Source organism: Fistularia commersonii, chromosome 12 (genome assembly GCF_037954325.1).
Source record: "Fistularia commersonii isolate RoL2024-O1a breed Wild chromosome 12, RoL_Fcom_v1.0, whole genome shotgun sequence".
NCBI classification, from domain to species: Eukaryota; Metazoa; Chordata; class Actinopteri; order Syngnathiformes; family Fistulariidae; genus Fistularia; species Fistularia commersonii.
Window position 1 is genome coordinate 13,821,300 of NC_141295.1, and position 16,022 is coordinate 13,837,321.

The following is a 16,022-nucleotide window of genomic DNA, read 5'->3' on the forward strand; positions in this document are numbered from 1 at the left end:
TGGTCACGACCCCATAGATCATGACCGAAAGAACGAGGTCTCGGATACAAGCAGCTGGAATGAGTGTCCTCTGCGTGGTTCCCGGGCTGAGCCTCACAGACATCTGGGCAGGTCCCAGAGTAGATGCGGCTCTTTGTGTTGATTCATTTGAGGTGAAAAGGGTTCAGATTATCTCCACCGGAGAGCAGATCCCTTGGTCGACCCAAAATACACCAAAGGGATTACATAGCACATCTGGCTTGGAAACACCCTGAGAGGAGCTGAATGTGTCACTGGGAACCCCTGGGTTGACCTCTTCACTACTGCTTAACTACCACCATATTAGTGATGGGACAATGATTGAACAATTTGAGATTCTATAACATTATTATTCAACTATTCATTATCTGTACTGCTCATCCTGCTGTCAGGGCTGGGGGGTGTCACTGGAGCCTATCCATGTTGTCATGGGTCAAAAGGACCGGGGTTCATTCTGGACCCTGGTTCACCCTGGACTGGTTGCTCGTTGATCACAGGGCCAAATATAGAGATATGTGGTCATTCACTCTCTCATTCACACGTCTGGGCAACTAAGGGTCACGAATGAACCCACTGCATGTTTTTAGACTGTGGGAGGAAAGTGCAGAATCCGTAGGAAGTCACTGCAGATGCGCACTTCGTGAATCGAACCAGGCAGGAGCACTCACGATGCATCATAACGATTTATATCACATTTATCTTCATTATCTTATGCTTTAGAATTAAATTTTGAGTTGATGCTTACCTATCGCATGGAGGTTTCGATTTCTCTCAGTTTTTTTTTCTTTTTTTCTGATTTTAGATGTAAATATTTGCTTCTTTCCTCATAGTGTTTGACATCAACATACGTCGAAATTGAAATTGGTAAAAATAAAAAAAAACAACAAAAGCATACAATGCCTCCAACAATACATTGTCATATTTCAACCATTCACTAGATATAGATTTATTGCCCTGTTCCAAGTTCATCACTTGGTTGCATTATACTGCAGTGTTAAAAAAAATTTGTGACTAACATAACATAGTAAAAAGAGGCTTACTAAACTGCACATAACATAGAACTTGTGTGAGCTGTTGCCGCAGTTGAACACGGACTGTCTTATTAACAGTGACTGACAGGCAGTGAAGGTTGATTCTTGCTTCTTTTGCTGCTCCTTCTCAAATCTTTTTTCCTGTTCACATAGTTTTTCTTCTCACTAATGAAGGCCGTGTATCTTGAGATGATCAGTGTATCCACATTCATTCATATACGGAAACAATATTTATTGAAGCCTTTTTACCTCTTAACAATCATTCAGCTTTTCTAAACAGTGGTTAAACTAACGCTCCACTTAACTGCAACACACTTTTAAAAAATGGTCAGTATTAAAACACACAGAATTGCAAATATACCAGACATCATTATAAAACAATGAGCGCCTTTTTGAATACTTAGTTTGTGGGTTGCCTCTCTGGCATTCACAATGTTTTCATGTATTTATTCAGTTTTAATTGGTATTGTACTTGTAAGTGGTAAAAAATTCAATTTATTTTGTTTTTTACTTTTTTCTCCCCCTTGAATATTTTATGGGCACAGCCCTGGGGTAGAAAATGAAACTGAGAGGCTTAAGTTCTGTCTTCTGATCTACCTGGTCTGATTTAGACGGAAAGGCTTTACTGCTTTTACTTTTTCTAAACCATTGTGTCACAAATTTTCCAAAGCTATGTGTAATGGACCATGTGGGCTGTTATTCAGAAATGCCCTGCATACACACCTAAGAATATATTTACATACTGAGTTCTGAAAACTTCCCACTCACAAGCTTTGATAACCGAACATGCAGCAATTAAAATAAAAAAAAAAAGGGGTTTTGAAAAATATGTATTACTAATGATGCTATAAATAAAGATGACATGATTCAATTACTAAATGTGCATACATTAACCAATATGTGTGACCGCAGTGAAGACCCATGTGGTCCTGTTCATACTGAATTTAACAGCAATTATTAATTTTTGACTTTAACTACAGTTGTGAAGATTGTCATATCACCAAAGGACACAGAGATCCTAATCCATGCATTCGTGACATAGTGTCTGTATTATCGTCACGCTATTTTATCCGGGTTGCCCGAAGAAGTGTGCCAGAGCCTGCTAACTGTTCAGAATGCTGCAGGACGTGTTCTAACCAGAGCGAGTCAATTTGAATGCATTACTTTGGCGCTGCCCTCTCACCACTGGCTTCCTGTTTGGACGAGAGCAAACTTCACTCTGCTGCTTCCCACTTACCGGTATATTATCGCCAATGGCACGGCACCATCTTATTTATCTTACTTGGCCCTATGTGCCTGGACATCCACTGTCCCAGGGTTCTCGTCTTTTGTGTGAAAATGCTCTATCGATATATTTATTAGTATATCATAATGCATAGTTTGATTTGTAATGAACTGAATTGATATTTTTTTTCTTTTTGGTCTTTGCATCACTTTCTTAAAGTGCTTTTGCATGGAAAATGACAAGCCATTTCAGGAAGGGGCCTTGAAAGTTCCCTGTATAATTAATTGAATTTTAAAAATGGATCACAGGTGGCCCATATATGGCTCTCCTCCCCAAATTTTAAGGCAGTCTACCTTTCTTTAGTGGAGATTATTCCAGTGCTGGCTTTCTTAAACAGATGTGAAATGCCACTAAATATGTATGATGCAGTGGTGTTTACTAGTAAGCCTCTAACCGTATGTTTTGTAATACACATATATAGAGTTGGATGGGCTTTAACAACAATCAACAACAATCTACAGATGTAGATGGTGGACACTGATGTGAGAAAGGTACTGCCTGCTTGTATTTCACCAGAGATCAAATCCACTGACTGTTTATCAGGTTAGATGATAGTATGAGTTAGTCGAGTAGAGTCTGGCTTGAAGCCAGCTCAGGCAGCTGTAGTTTCGAGGATCGATGAGGCTGAAAACGAAACGCTGTAACCTTTGCATTACTCAGATTTGGAATAATATTTTCAGGGACTTTGTTACTTTTTAGACCACAGTGCAGTGTAAGTGTGCCAATGTACACTGTCATTGCACAACTGAATCAACTTGATGTATTAGCTAGTAGTTTGGGTTTTATTACTATCATGTCCTTCCAAATACACGCCATTATTTTGATGCCATCAAGAAATGGACTGTAGCTATATGTATCATGCCAGATTTTTAAATATTTAAATATTTATAAAATATTTATATTTATATTTCCAAATTTATATCCGTTTTTTTTCCGTATTTTGACTGCAGGGATATGCCACAGTTTGAATAACCAACTATTTTGCATCATTAGCTGTTAACCAGTACAGCAATACTGGGATCTTCAGCTTCAAGTACAGAGATGATTCATGTTTATCTCTACTTAACAATATATTGTATTATATTGTTGGAAATGGTAACGATGACACGGCCGTTTTTCAGATGGACCATAATCTGTGCATTTTCAGCTCCTCATAAAATATACATTAATGATTATGGGAGTTTTTGCAGGTTTTTCCATTCAAATTTATCTTTTTTTAAATTATATTCTCTGTGTGTTTGATTGTATTTTATTACCGTGCATAAAGGTAGCCTGTGTAATAACTGTGGCTTTCACTCCAGTAAATGTATGCAATTTTTTTGTATGTGGTAGCACATATTAGATGCCTTTGTTTGAAAGCACAAGTGGGCGTTAAAGCCTTTCAGGTGTATGTGTGGGCAATCATTTCGGTTTCAGTGTATTGGAATTCATGTCAACTCCAAATAACAAACTCAATTTGCGTCTGAGTCTAACAAGCTATTAACGTAAATCTGACTAACGAATATGTCAGGACTGATTGAGAACCCCTGAAATATGGCGTCCATATTGTAATCCTCTCCGCTTCTTGTTTTTGCTGTCATTTTCAATCATTCTACCTCACTGTCAAACACACGTTCAGTTTAACTGAAGTAAAGTATTTAGGCAGTCAAATCCTATACCCTCTAAAAGCACTTGTTTTTTCTGAATACTATATTAAGTTTGTGACATATATTGCCATTGCACTGCTACCTTACCGTCAATGTGGGGGTGAGTTTTTCACAAACATCTCATCCTGTGATTTTTTTTTTTTCTGCTGTACAACATAGTCATCCATTTCTATCCGAAAAAATCCGGTATCCAAAATGAGGTACTTTTGATAGTGTGGGAACTGTCTATTCAGAGAGCTAGAGTTCATTTCAGTTATCCCACTTTTCCCGGCACTCTGCATGGTAAACTGCAGTTGATTCCCTCGCTGTGCAGCATCCGGTCGGCTGATGGATAGTGCCTGTGTTTCACTTCTGTCTAATTAAAGGAGAGGAGAAGAGATGAAAGGTAGTCAATTTGTCCTGAACCCCAGTGCAGCGGCTTTCCATCTATCTACTTGTACAGTGTACACAAATGGCTTCAAATATGCCTACACATGCAATAGAAAAGCAAAAAAGTGAACCATTTGGCCCTTTCAGGTACATAAATTTGTCTGTATGTGCGAAACTAGACTAACATGCAGAAAGCCACCTTATTTATGTCTTTCTCCCTATTTTCTGTAATGGAATATAGATCGTAACCTGCACGTATTAATTGGTTTTGTTTTTACCTCTGGGCTTGTGGAGGTTCGCAATAATTGGGATCTGCAATTTGGACATATAGTCCACCAAATGGAAATAAAGTCTAGCATCATTATTTTGACCCCAATCCCTCATCATCTCTAGCTGCATTATGCCAAGCAAGGAATATATAATGATTTGTCATTATAGAATCTAAGGTCACATTACAGGCTTGAAATTATTATGCCACTCCTTCTACAATATCATTGCTATCTGAAATGATCTCCTAATCATCCATCCATCCAATGTATACACATTGTGCGTGTGTGCCTGTGCGTGCGTGTCACAAATCTTGATCTTAAACACACCTCTCAAAAGGGCAGCTCATTAAACTTTGATTGACTTCAACTTCATCTCATCTTTCTACAGTCAAAAAGCAAGTTCTTAATTGCAGTATTGCATATATCAATATTATTAACATTTTTTTTAACTGAGACTTTAAACTCCCCTACTGTGCAACAGCGCTAAGAGAAGAATTCTGTATTTGAAGAGCACTGTGCAATATCACCTTCAGTTTAAAGCATAAAGTGCATTTTCTTATAAAATAGACAAAGTAGGTTTTTAATGATGCACTAGTTTTTTTTTTTGCATTACCTATTGACCCAACTAATTGACATTCAATGGAAGCGGATTTCTTTTTTCCCCCTCTCCTCATTTGCAGTACTTAGCGGAAGAACAAAGGGACCTGTGTGAAGTTGACTGCTAAAGTGAGGAGTGTCTCTGGATATATAAACAATAATTTGAATACAGGGACCATTGTAGAGCAGCCAACATCTCCTACGCTTCACTTAATGCTGGTACATGGTGAGGTGGCAAATCAGGTGTTCCTATGATGGAGTGTGAGAGGAGAGAGTGGGAGATTGAGATAAGGACGAAGCGCCTGGAGAGGAAACAACAGTAATCTTGGGGGAAAATACATTAGTGAAAAACCTGGAAAGAGAAATGACCAAGACAGTGGCAGTGGCTGGGTAACGCATATAGTTGTCATAGTTGAGACATGCAGTTGTTTTTGTGCAAGGAGATCAGTTTTAATGTTCTATTTTGACCATGGAATTACAGAAAGTTAAATCCTAGACTTAAAATGCCTTCATATTCCTCCATCTCCCTGCTACTGGTACAAGTGTGATATACAATTTCACACTTACAGCTGTATGTTTTTTTTGTGCACCTATTTCATTGTAATGTAGGGAAATGAAATGCAGCGAAAGGCAATTCTGAGAAAGCTATGCCCCTTGTTTTTTCTCAAAGGACACACACTACCATGTCAGGGGCTCTTTAGGCTTCTCTTTGGCAAGGGCCCTTTTTTTTTTTACCCCTCAGCCTTTTGGCTTCCTTCTCCTTACCAATACTGCCGGGTAACCTTAAGTCATCCCTGCTCTAACCTTATTAATGTCAAATCTGTGTGTAAATTGCTACATGTCCCATGTGCTTCACCTACCAACAGAACCCTGGGTGCAAAGGATGTTGTTTTCCAAAAGATCGAAGTTTTTTCAAGCAACTAATATCACAATAAAAGTTCCCAAATTTTGATAGCCAATATCACTTAAAACTGCAACGCATTTATCTTTTGTTGGTACAACAGTGTATCCCTACCCCACCGAGTTTTAGGAATGAAAGGAAGAGCGTTTTCAGTCTTTAGCTGAGTGGGTGAACAGAAGCTGGTTAGTGGTACTTGATGTATGCATGAGTTGCTCTGCGTTTTTTTTACAGCAGCCAAATTCAGTTGATCATTTTTCAGCATGGTCCAGGTGGCACCGCTATTCCTCAATTTCAGGCAGCCAACCCGTGAACCCCCATATGTTGTAGACTGCGTGCTTTTGGAGGAGGAATTATCAATCTACTCACGAAGTAGAAATTTCCTATTGGGGTCTTCCGAAAGTAGACCTAGCGTTGGTCTCTGTTTAAAATTAGCTCTGAGACAATATGGTTCACTGTATTGTTGTCCCAGATGGATTGTGACACATCGACACATCCTCTTTGCTCCATTGCTGTCAATTGACATGTTGACCGCAAGGGCTTTGGCATTATAAGGTCAATATTTACAACAAATGATGCAAAGCATCATCGGTCACTGCTCAAAGTTGAAAATTCAGGACAACTGTGTCACGGCATAGCTCAAAGATCGGGACAAAAAGAAGGAGCTACAAGGTCATGGGAAAGAATCAGGAATAAGAAGGATCACAAAAATCAAAGGGAAGTGGCGTTTTTTGATAGAATTATTCAAGCATTTGATGAAAAGGAAATAAAAATGTGCCGGTGATTTCTCCTAATGGAAAGAACCTACTGTGCTGTGTGTATGGAGTCCGTGTCTTATGTTGTTCTTAATGAGATTCAACCAGTCCACAATGTGTTTGTACCCCTGCTGGTAAATTTGTAATCAGTTTCGATTCCTTTTTTTTTTCTTTTTCTTTTACAAGTAAGCAGATTTAACATGAGAAATGGTAGTGCAGTCCAACGTACAATGTTTTCTTGTATGAAAGTGCAGACGCAACAAATTAAAAACCTGCTGTAGAATAGAGTGGTTTGCACTCAGGGTGTAACAAGACAGTTATATAATCTTGGAATCCACTGGATAACAAAAGCATTTCCAGGCATTCAATGGTAGCAATCCAAAGATTTTCTCTCTTTTTTTTGTGATTCGATATATTCATTGAGAAATCCTACCGTAATGGAAACTAGAAAACCTTGATTCCAAATCATGTCAATTGCCCACATATCCTGTATTGAGTGTGAAAGAAGTCCATTGATTTGTAAATAAACAGTGAGATAGCAAACACTTAGACATCTTACTCTGCCAGTAAAAAACGTTTAGTAATTATCTTTTTTTATGGATAATGTTTTCGTTGAATGATCAGATTTTTGTGACAAATTTTTAACTGAGCGTGAATAGTCTTTTTACATACCAAAGTACAAGCTGACAATACATTGGCTATTATCATTAATCTATACATCTTTATTCTGACTTTAACATGTTGGAAGATAAAATTTAACTGCTCGCTCTAATTTAGCTAAAAAAAGCAACCGCAAAATGTATTTTATAACTTGTAAATATATTTTGAGGACCTTTGTCAACTTTTCCTAAACCTACTAATAAAGGGCAAGTAAATGTGGTTTCCTGGTAGATTGAAATGATTCAAGATTTATGATAAACCACAGTTAAATTCCCAGAGGTTAGTATTACCAGTCCGTAAAATCCTGTTTGATGGCCCCTTACCATAAATACTATCTCTCAAAGTTGGTAGGTGTGACCTTCTTTGTATGCCCATTAACATGAAAGCTTTGCCAATGCTCCAGAGAGATGTTTTAAGCTCCCTACAGAGAAAGGAAAGAGTAAACAAGGTGGAGATGGGAATGGAATCTCGACCTTTTGCCAACCTGAAGCACAAGATTAGAGTTTGCGTCAGCAGTTGCCCCTTGTCGCCCTGCAAAATTGCAGAACACTGTTGAGCAGAGGGATCGTTTAGATATAAGCCGCGCAGAATTGGGCCTGTAGCTTTTGTTGACTTGCGTCACTGGTGAAATACTAGACACCGCATTTGTGACCAGCTGTGTCTGTTGGTGTGAATTTGTCTTTAAGTGAATAGGGGCCAGCAGGCAGCAGCATTTTTTAAAAATTACTTTTCCAAAATATAATGGCAAAGCAACACCATGCAAATTGGAAGTTCCTTATTCTGTATACATAACAGGTAATATATAGTGCAAGTGCAAACCCCAGCATCTGTTTCTCTGCTCATTCCTGACTTGACATGGCTGCTGGGCAAGGACATGACAAATGCGGGTGTCATTTTCCCTCCCAGCAGCCATGTTAAATAAGTAACATTTACTTAACCTCTGCGCTCATGTCCTTGAAGCATGGCAGCAGCTATAGATTTCTGAGGAGAAGCCAGAGTCAACAATGAGGGGGGAGTCAGTTGAAGACCTCGATTATGGCACAGCAGTTATTGGAGTGAAATGATATTGGCAATTTTCGATATTGCATGTTACCGTATGCCATAAAATTAGATTGTTGTGAATTGCTGATTCACTCACAGTATCATGTCGACATGCCAGGGACTTATGTCTGTTGACTGTTAAGCTTACAGTGGAGAATGTTTGCTCTGATGTGCTCTGGCATGCAGAGACAACCCTGGGGATACAAGAATTATATATTCATGTTGTTTCCTACTTAATATTTAAAGATACTGTTTTGCTTTAGTTCTTATCAGGACAAAAATCTGTTTAACAAATGAGTGAGTCAAGCTTGCACAGGACATGATTAGTTCTGCTTGCATTTTTTACAAAACGAAATCATAATACTATTTATTGACTTGATGGTGGTAGAAAAAAGGATCCCGAAAGTTAATATTTTCCAACTACTGGAATTACCGCCACCAACTTACAGTCGTCAAGACGTTTCATTGAGATACCACAGTTGACGTCCTTGTGCTGGTGTTGTATTAAAAAAGCAAGGATATTACCAAGATTACTAGACTTTATACTTCCTCTTGTTTATGTCATGATATTAAACTCAAGTTAATAAATCTATTTTGTCAGTCCTGGAGCATGGTGAAAATATGCAAGTGTAAAAAATCTCTTGAGATGTGTGATTCGCCTTCGAGGTGGCGTGAGGGTCAATGACATTTTTTTGCATAAAGCTGTTAGTAAATGTGTAATTAAGCACATTAAGCAGGTAATTGAGCAGTTATTAAAACTGGAGATAAAATAAATGTTGTTTTTTTTTTCCTCTGAATAGCATATGTTAATACAAACACACAGATGTGATTTAAAGAAACTGTTGCTTAGCAGGACATCTGCTTATAATATGTCCCTTCGCCTGGGTAACAGCCCCAGGGCTTAAAGCGCCATCCACCATGCTGTGACTCAAACATAACTCCTCTCATTCTAATTGAACTCATTAGTGCCTTTTTAAATTGGAGATTTAAAGATGTGTAGTAAACTTGGGACCAAGCATAACAGACACCCAGCTTTGTTACTTCCAATTATGGGGATAATTGGCACTTTATTCCTACAATTCACATTCAAACACATCTAGACTCCCCTGAGGTGTACCCCAGAGTATCACTCTTCACAGTGATGCTCAAGTCGGACCCATTTGAATGCAGAGCCACTGGCTATTTCCGTGATGGGCTGCTTGCAAATGTCACATAATGCATATTCATAAGTCTCCTCGGTTTTGTTTTGTTTAATAATCTGCGGCGAGGCATTGCGATGTGAGTGAATGCGAGCGGAGAGACGATTTACCTAACCCTCAGCCAGCTTTTGGGGGGGCTTTGGCTTTTCATACATTTGGAAATAATGAACACACAAACTAGTACGTGTGTCCCGGACACCTTGTGAAAAAAAACAGTATATATTCCCCACTAATGAACAATAAGGTGGATAGACGGGCGATCGCCTCGAAATATGCTTTTCAGAATATTATTCTTTGACTGTGTTTGGAAAAATTTCAACATACAGTATTGTAACTGGGAGGAAGGTAAATGAAGATACTTTCTGATATATATATATTTTTTTTTTCTCCTCTTTGTTGTTTATTGTTCTGTGTGTCTTCCTCTCCTTCTCCATATATTTCTTTCTGCACCCATCCGTACATTTACAGTCCGTAACCCCCGCTTCCCCTTCCCCAAAAGCCATTGCTTTGAGATTCAAAGTCCTGCTTGCAAACTTTATATTTTTTCCATGGGCCCATGAACACTTATCACACATTGATTCATTCTTCTTCCCTTTGGCTCAGAGGTGCAAGTCTTCCTATTTATAGTCAGCACTACAATAGAGAACGTTTAGTCACGTTATGTAGTGTAAAAAAAATGTCCCGGGCAAAGAGAGACTCCTCCAAGGCACCGCATTAGGTTTTGGCTCCAATTTGCATTTTTTGTAAGGATTTGTTTGACTGAGGTCCATTCTTTTTTTGTTGTTTTGCTCAGGTGTGCATGAGTGAGTCAGTATGTGTCGCCCATTTTTTTTTTTGTGTTTGCCGAACAAATAACTACATTGTGCCCTTTTATGTCCTCACATTTTTTACAGCCGCAGCAGAGCCCGTCCGCATAGTTGACAAAATCCACAGTTGAAAAATTTGGCTGTTCATCTGTTGTTAAGCGATCATGCATGATCCTTAATGACTCAATGGACCATATTCACTACGTTAAGTAATTTTGATTAGTATTTTGTGAGAAGCGAGAATGTAAAGGATCGGTCATATTTTAAGGGGATCTGTTCAAGAACTGTAAAGTAACAACAGAGCGGAAGAATATTTCATGTAATTGCTTTTCTAATTATGTGATGGGCTCCTTTAACTTTTGTAGCTGATCCGTAATCCCTAGATCCCTGTCCCATTTTCTTGAATAAGAAAACCCTTACAGTCCAGAGACATGTACAATAAAAGTTGCGAAATGAGTGGAGGGGTTCATGCATATATTCACACTTGAAATACACACATTTCAGAATGCTTATTCCAAGGAATCAAACCAAACAATTCAGGTTCAACAACACTTTGACCGAGAAATAGATTTCTAATCCCAGCCCCTGGATGAGATTCCTTGTCGAGGCTCGTGGAATATGGCCCCAGTCCTTCACAAGACCCGTGTGGAGTTTAGATAAGGCAAAGAAGAGGAGCATGCCAGTGGGTACACTGTAACAGCAGAGAAAGCTTGCAGATGCTCAGTTGAGACACGTCTGGTGGCGAGAGTTTGTTTTAAGCTTCACTTCATGCAAAGGCACTGCAAACAGTTTTCTCCTGAAATGAGGAGTCAATTGACACACAGACACTGAAGTTCACCCTGGCGTGCGATTGTATTCAGGTTCTGTGGGATTATCCGCAGCTGTGTTCGATGTCCATGACGTGTGCCTTCCCTGGGCATAACTCCATCAGCATCACTGGTTACCTTACAGACTGTATTATTCAACACTTTTGTAGAGTGGCAATCTGGTAATTGGAAGTTTGATGGTTCTGTCATGCTGTTCAGCGCTTGCATGATAGCCTTACTCATCCATGTGTGTGTGAGTGAGAATGAGTTAATGAGGCACATTGTAAGGCGCTTTTTCTCATTCACAAATACGAAGCAGTCGCCACCGCAGCACCATACATCTCACAAATGATAGAAGTGAAACCGACAAGTCGTGCTATCCCAATGAAGTGTCTCTCCAACATCAGATTGGTTAAATATATATTCCATGTCTATGACTCTGTAGGGATGATTGATACTAGATCTGGAGACCCTCCAGTTGTCCAGACTAGATACTTCAACAGCTGTTTATGGTCGCCGGTCCCACAGATGCATCGGGCAAACGTGTCATCCTTCAGCTAGCGTCGGGGCACGCGCTTCCCTCGCCTCATGTTCACTGGTGCCAAATTGCCCAAGCTGACCTGCGAGGACATTTTTTTTCAATGGCAAACTTGATTACATTCCCAGTTGTCGCACTTCAGTCAAACCAACTGCTTGCAAGTTAAATAAAAAAAACCTTCTCCCTTTTGACAACGTGTTATGACAAATCATCTGACCCTTTTGTGACCCCCCCCACAATAAAGAAGAAATATGGCTTATTCATGGCTTTATCATTCACTCATTAACTACCATATTTTCTGGACTTTAAATTTCCCTTTAAATTTTCCCTTTAAATTTTAAAAGAAAGAAATAATTTTACATATCTTAATGACACCGGATTATAAACCGCAGACATCCACAATGTGAAATTAGATATTTACACAGAAAGAGTTTATAAATGTTTATTTACATACCTTAATTGTTACATACCTTAACGTGCATCATCTTCTTTTTTGCATTGAGCTCTTGCGCCTGTCTCGTTTTTGCACTTCCTGCTAGAGGGCCCCCGATGGCAGTTAGCGAAGACAAATCGATAGATTAGCCGCATCGCTATATAAACAGGGTTCAAAGTGTGGGGAAAAAAGGAGCGGCTTATAGTCCCGAAAATACGATATACTGCCTATCCTGCACACAGGATTGCCAGGGTGCTGCAGCTTATCCCAGCTGTTGTCGGGCAGGAGGCGGGGTTCACAGAGAACCGACAGCCAGTCTTTCACAGGGTCACATAAAGAAACAAACAACCGTTCACATTTCATGGCAATTTAGGGTCTATAATGAACCTACTGCATGTTTTGAGAGGAAACCGGAGAACCTGGAGGGAAGCTGTGCAGACACAGGGAGACTCCTCACAGAGAGGCTCCCCTGTTGAAATCAAATCAGTGGCCTTCCTGCTAAGAGGCGTCTTTTTATCCGGCTTTTAATCGGCTAAATTTGCCACATGTAAAAGATGGATTCTTTTGGCAATGAACAAATGCACACCTAGATAATTGTGTTTTTCTGTTTAAATTTTAAGGGAAATAACATAAGAAGACTTTGAATGTATTTTCTGTTTTTTTTTTTTTTTCTTTTACACGTAAAGATGCCAAGTCTTCTTTTGTTTGACAAAATAAGTTGAGGGAGCGGGGTTTTTTTTCTCTTTTTGCTTAGATAGCAGGGCAATCACACAGACAACTCAACCATGAATTATTTTTGAAAGAAAACTAGGAGAACCACAACACAAACTGGCTGGAGTCCAGGCAGGCTTTATTTATCCTTGACTTACCACTGTGAGTCTCTGACTAAAAGCCTCACTGGCTGGTGGATTTTTACAAAAGTGGCAGGTCAAGAGATGTTGCCCTCCAAAGTTGCCGAGACTGCGCTTGGCCTCTGACAGCTCTGGCGGCGAAAGACTGGGAGGAGCGTGCGCGGAATACAAAAAAAAAAACAAAAAACAAAAACAACCAAACAAACCTGCTTTGAAGAAACCATGCAAATTTACATGAAACATAACCAGGTCATGAGATGGCTGTAAATTATATTTGAAAAACTCATTTCATTACAATATATTTTTTTTAAGTTTTAATAGTATGAAAAAGCATACTGCTGAAAGATAGAGCTCAGCCACATTGCCATTCCATTTGATATATCTTATATATGAATATTGACAAATTACTGATTAGACATGTAAAATTTTATCAACTGGCTACCGTTCAGGTGACTTGGAAGGTGGATGTTTCGGACTTTTGACTTTTGGATTTAAATTCATCCGTTCACCACCCCTCCGGCCCCAAAGCAGCTTTCCAAGTTGCTCTGTGGGTAATTCAACGCTACATAGCTCAGAAAATATTCGGCTAGAGTGTACTCTGTCGTTCTGCTCATTGATTCCCTGCAAGGTTAATTATTTACTGAGATAAATCCTTGAGGAAGCAGACAATTAAAATTAGCAATCCCCCCCCCTCCAAAAAATGGGGCTTCTAGCATTTGGCTCAGCCAGTCAATGCATATATATCAAGCTATCGTAACCAGTTAGAACAAAGATCTTTTTTTTTTGTTTTTGGGATACGTGCCAGCGCAATTATCACCGTTAACCAAATTTGCATTAGTATTTTGATAAATGTTAATTGAGCGGTGCTTGATAGGCTGTCATTCTATTTGTCTCTTGTTTTCAGAGTGGAGTAAACGGAAACACTGAACACAAACGCTTTGCTCGAAGATATTCCCCTTTTTATTGCGGAATGATGTGATTGTTTTTAATTTGCATATCGATGAAAATTTAATACTAAATGGCTCTTCATAGTTGCGGTGAAAGGCTGAAAAATTAAGATAGCAGTCTTCCCTCAATCATTGACAAGTGTTCAGTTCCCCCAAGAAATATTAATAGAGAAGCTTGTGACCTGATCCGGATGTGCATTTCTTAATACATTTGTTTAAAAAAATCAGTACAGTCATGCGTTTCTTGACATATTCCAATTTTTTTTTTGTGTGATGCGTGCTGCTCTATTTAAATTGGCTTTTAAGGTCCTAAGTGCACAGAAAATGAATGAAATGCTGATTTAATCGAAAGCCTGATTAGGACACATAATTTACTCACGGAATATTAAGGTTCTGTGATTATGATAATTTTAAATTAATTTGTATAATATGAAAAATTAATCTACCCAGTAAAAAAACAAAAAATTCAGCCCCTGTATTTGGTTTACATTTTAGTAAACATTTTGAAAGAAAACAGTCAAATTGGGTTTTTGCTCTGACCTGAGAGAACAACAATGGGGAGTCCCATAATTATTCAGACTGCTTGCCCAAAGCGATGTCTGGTCATGTTTTGACACACATTCCAATGCTGTTGAGAGATGCACAATGAGGAGTTTTTTTTTCTTTTTCTTTTTTTTTTTTTGCGTCTTTGTTCGTCTTCATCAACCTTCCTTTTTCTTGTCACTACTGTCTCATACAAAAAGCCAGAAAAAAAAAGCAGTGACTGGTGCTGTGAAAGCAACCCCTATTCTGACAAATTCAAACAAGCTAACCTGACATGATTACATTTATTCACCGCTTCCTGGCCTTATGGGCTCTTAATATTGTTGATTAGAGACTGCGTTCGCTCAGTTCAATTTGTTTTTCCTTTTTTTTTTTTTTTTTGGCTTGATCAAATATCCAATTCTAATAAATGTCTCTTGCCGTTGGATATCCTGCTCCGCCATCTTTAGATCTGTTTTTACTATTCCTTGTTATTGGCGACTCTGTCCCATCCCAAAATCACCATTTTAAACCCATTCAATCGTATATTCACAGTTCTATTTAACACCCGGACGATCGACTCCTTTTCCTTTGGCTGCGCGAGATTTCACTGGTACTCTCTTCCCTCCCATGTCACTTTGTGTCACATCTCTGAATCCATGCTGTCAGGGCTGCCATTGGTGAAGAATCCTCCCAGAGAGATACTTCGGTCGATAAACTTGCGCTTTTAAAGCGTTTTACTCTGACCCAGAGCACAGCACACACTCTGTATTTTCTCCTCATGGCTTCCGGAGACTTAGCATGCTTCACGTAACCGCACCTTGTTGTATGACGTGTTGTGTGCAGACTGTTAATAAGGGCGGCTACGATTTTTGTTTTAACAGCACCCAGCCGCCCAGCAGCATGCCGTGCCGTGTAGCATCTCATCATCATCTGCGCGAGGAAAAAAATCCACCGCACGTATCCTTCACATCTCATCTTGACTTCTCAGTAGCAGTCAAAACACCAAAAAGCAGTGACCCGGCCTTTTGCAAATGACCCTGTGCTCGACTGCTCTAGTAGGATCCAGGGATTGATTAGACAACACGATATAACGAGAAGAGCTGCAAAGATAGTGATCTCACCATTCCTCTGTGTTTGTTTCACGGCACCTTACTTGTGCACGAGGCATGCCTCCGTGTTGAAGTTGAACAAATAATGATGGCTTTGATTCGCCCGGATCAATGTACACAATCAAACACGTGCAAACTCTGCATTCTTCCATCTAATCTGCAGAGCTACTCCATCTTACTTCCTTCATGATCACTTCCCTCCACAAACACACACACACACACACGGACAGAGTTCTAAG

At 39.3% G+C, this 16,022-nt stretch overlaps 1 protein-coding gene across 3 annotated transcripts in view; it reads left to right on the forward strand.

Moving 5' to 3' along the window:
• The window catches only part of gstcd (glutathione S-transferase, C-terminal domain containing), a 49,086-nt gene that overhangs the window by 13,089 nt on the left and 19,975 nt on the right, over nucleotides 1-16,022 (forward strand). The gene's annotated exons all lie outside the window — the stretch shown is intronic.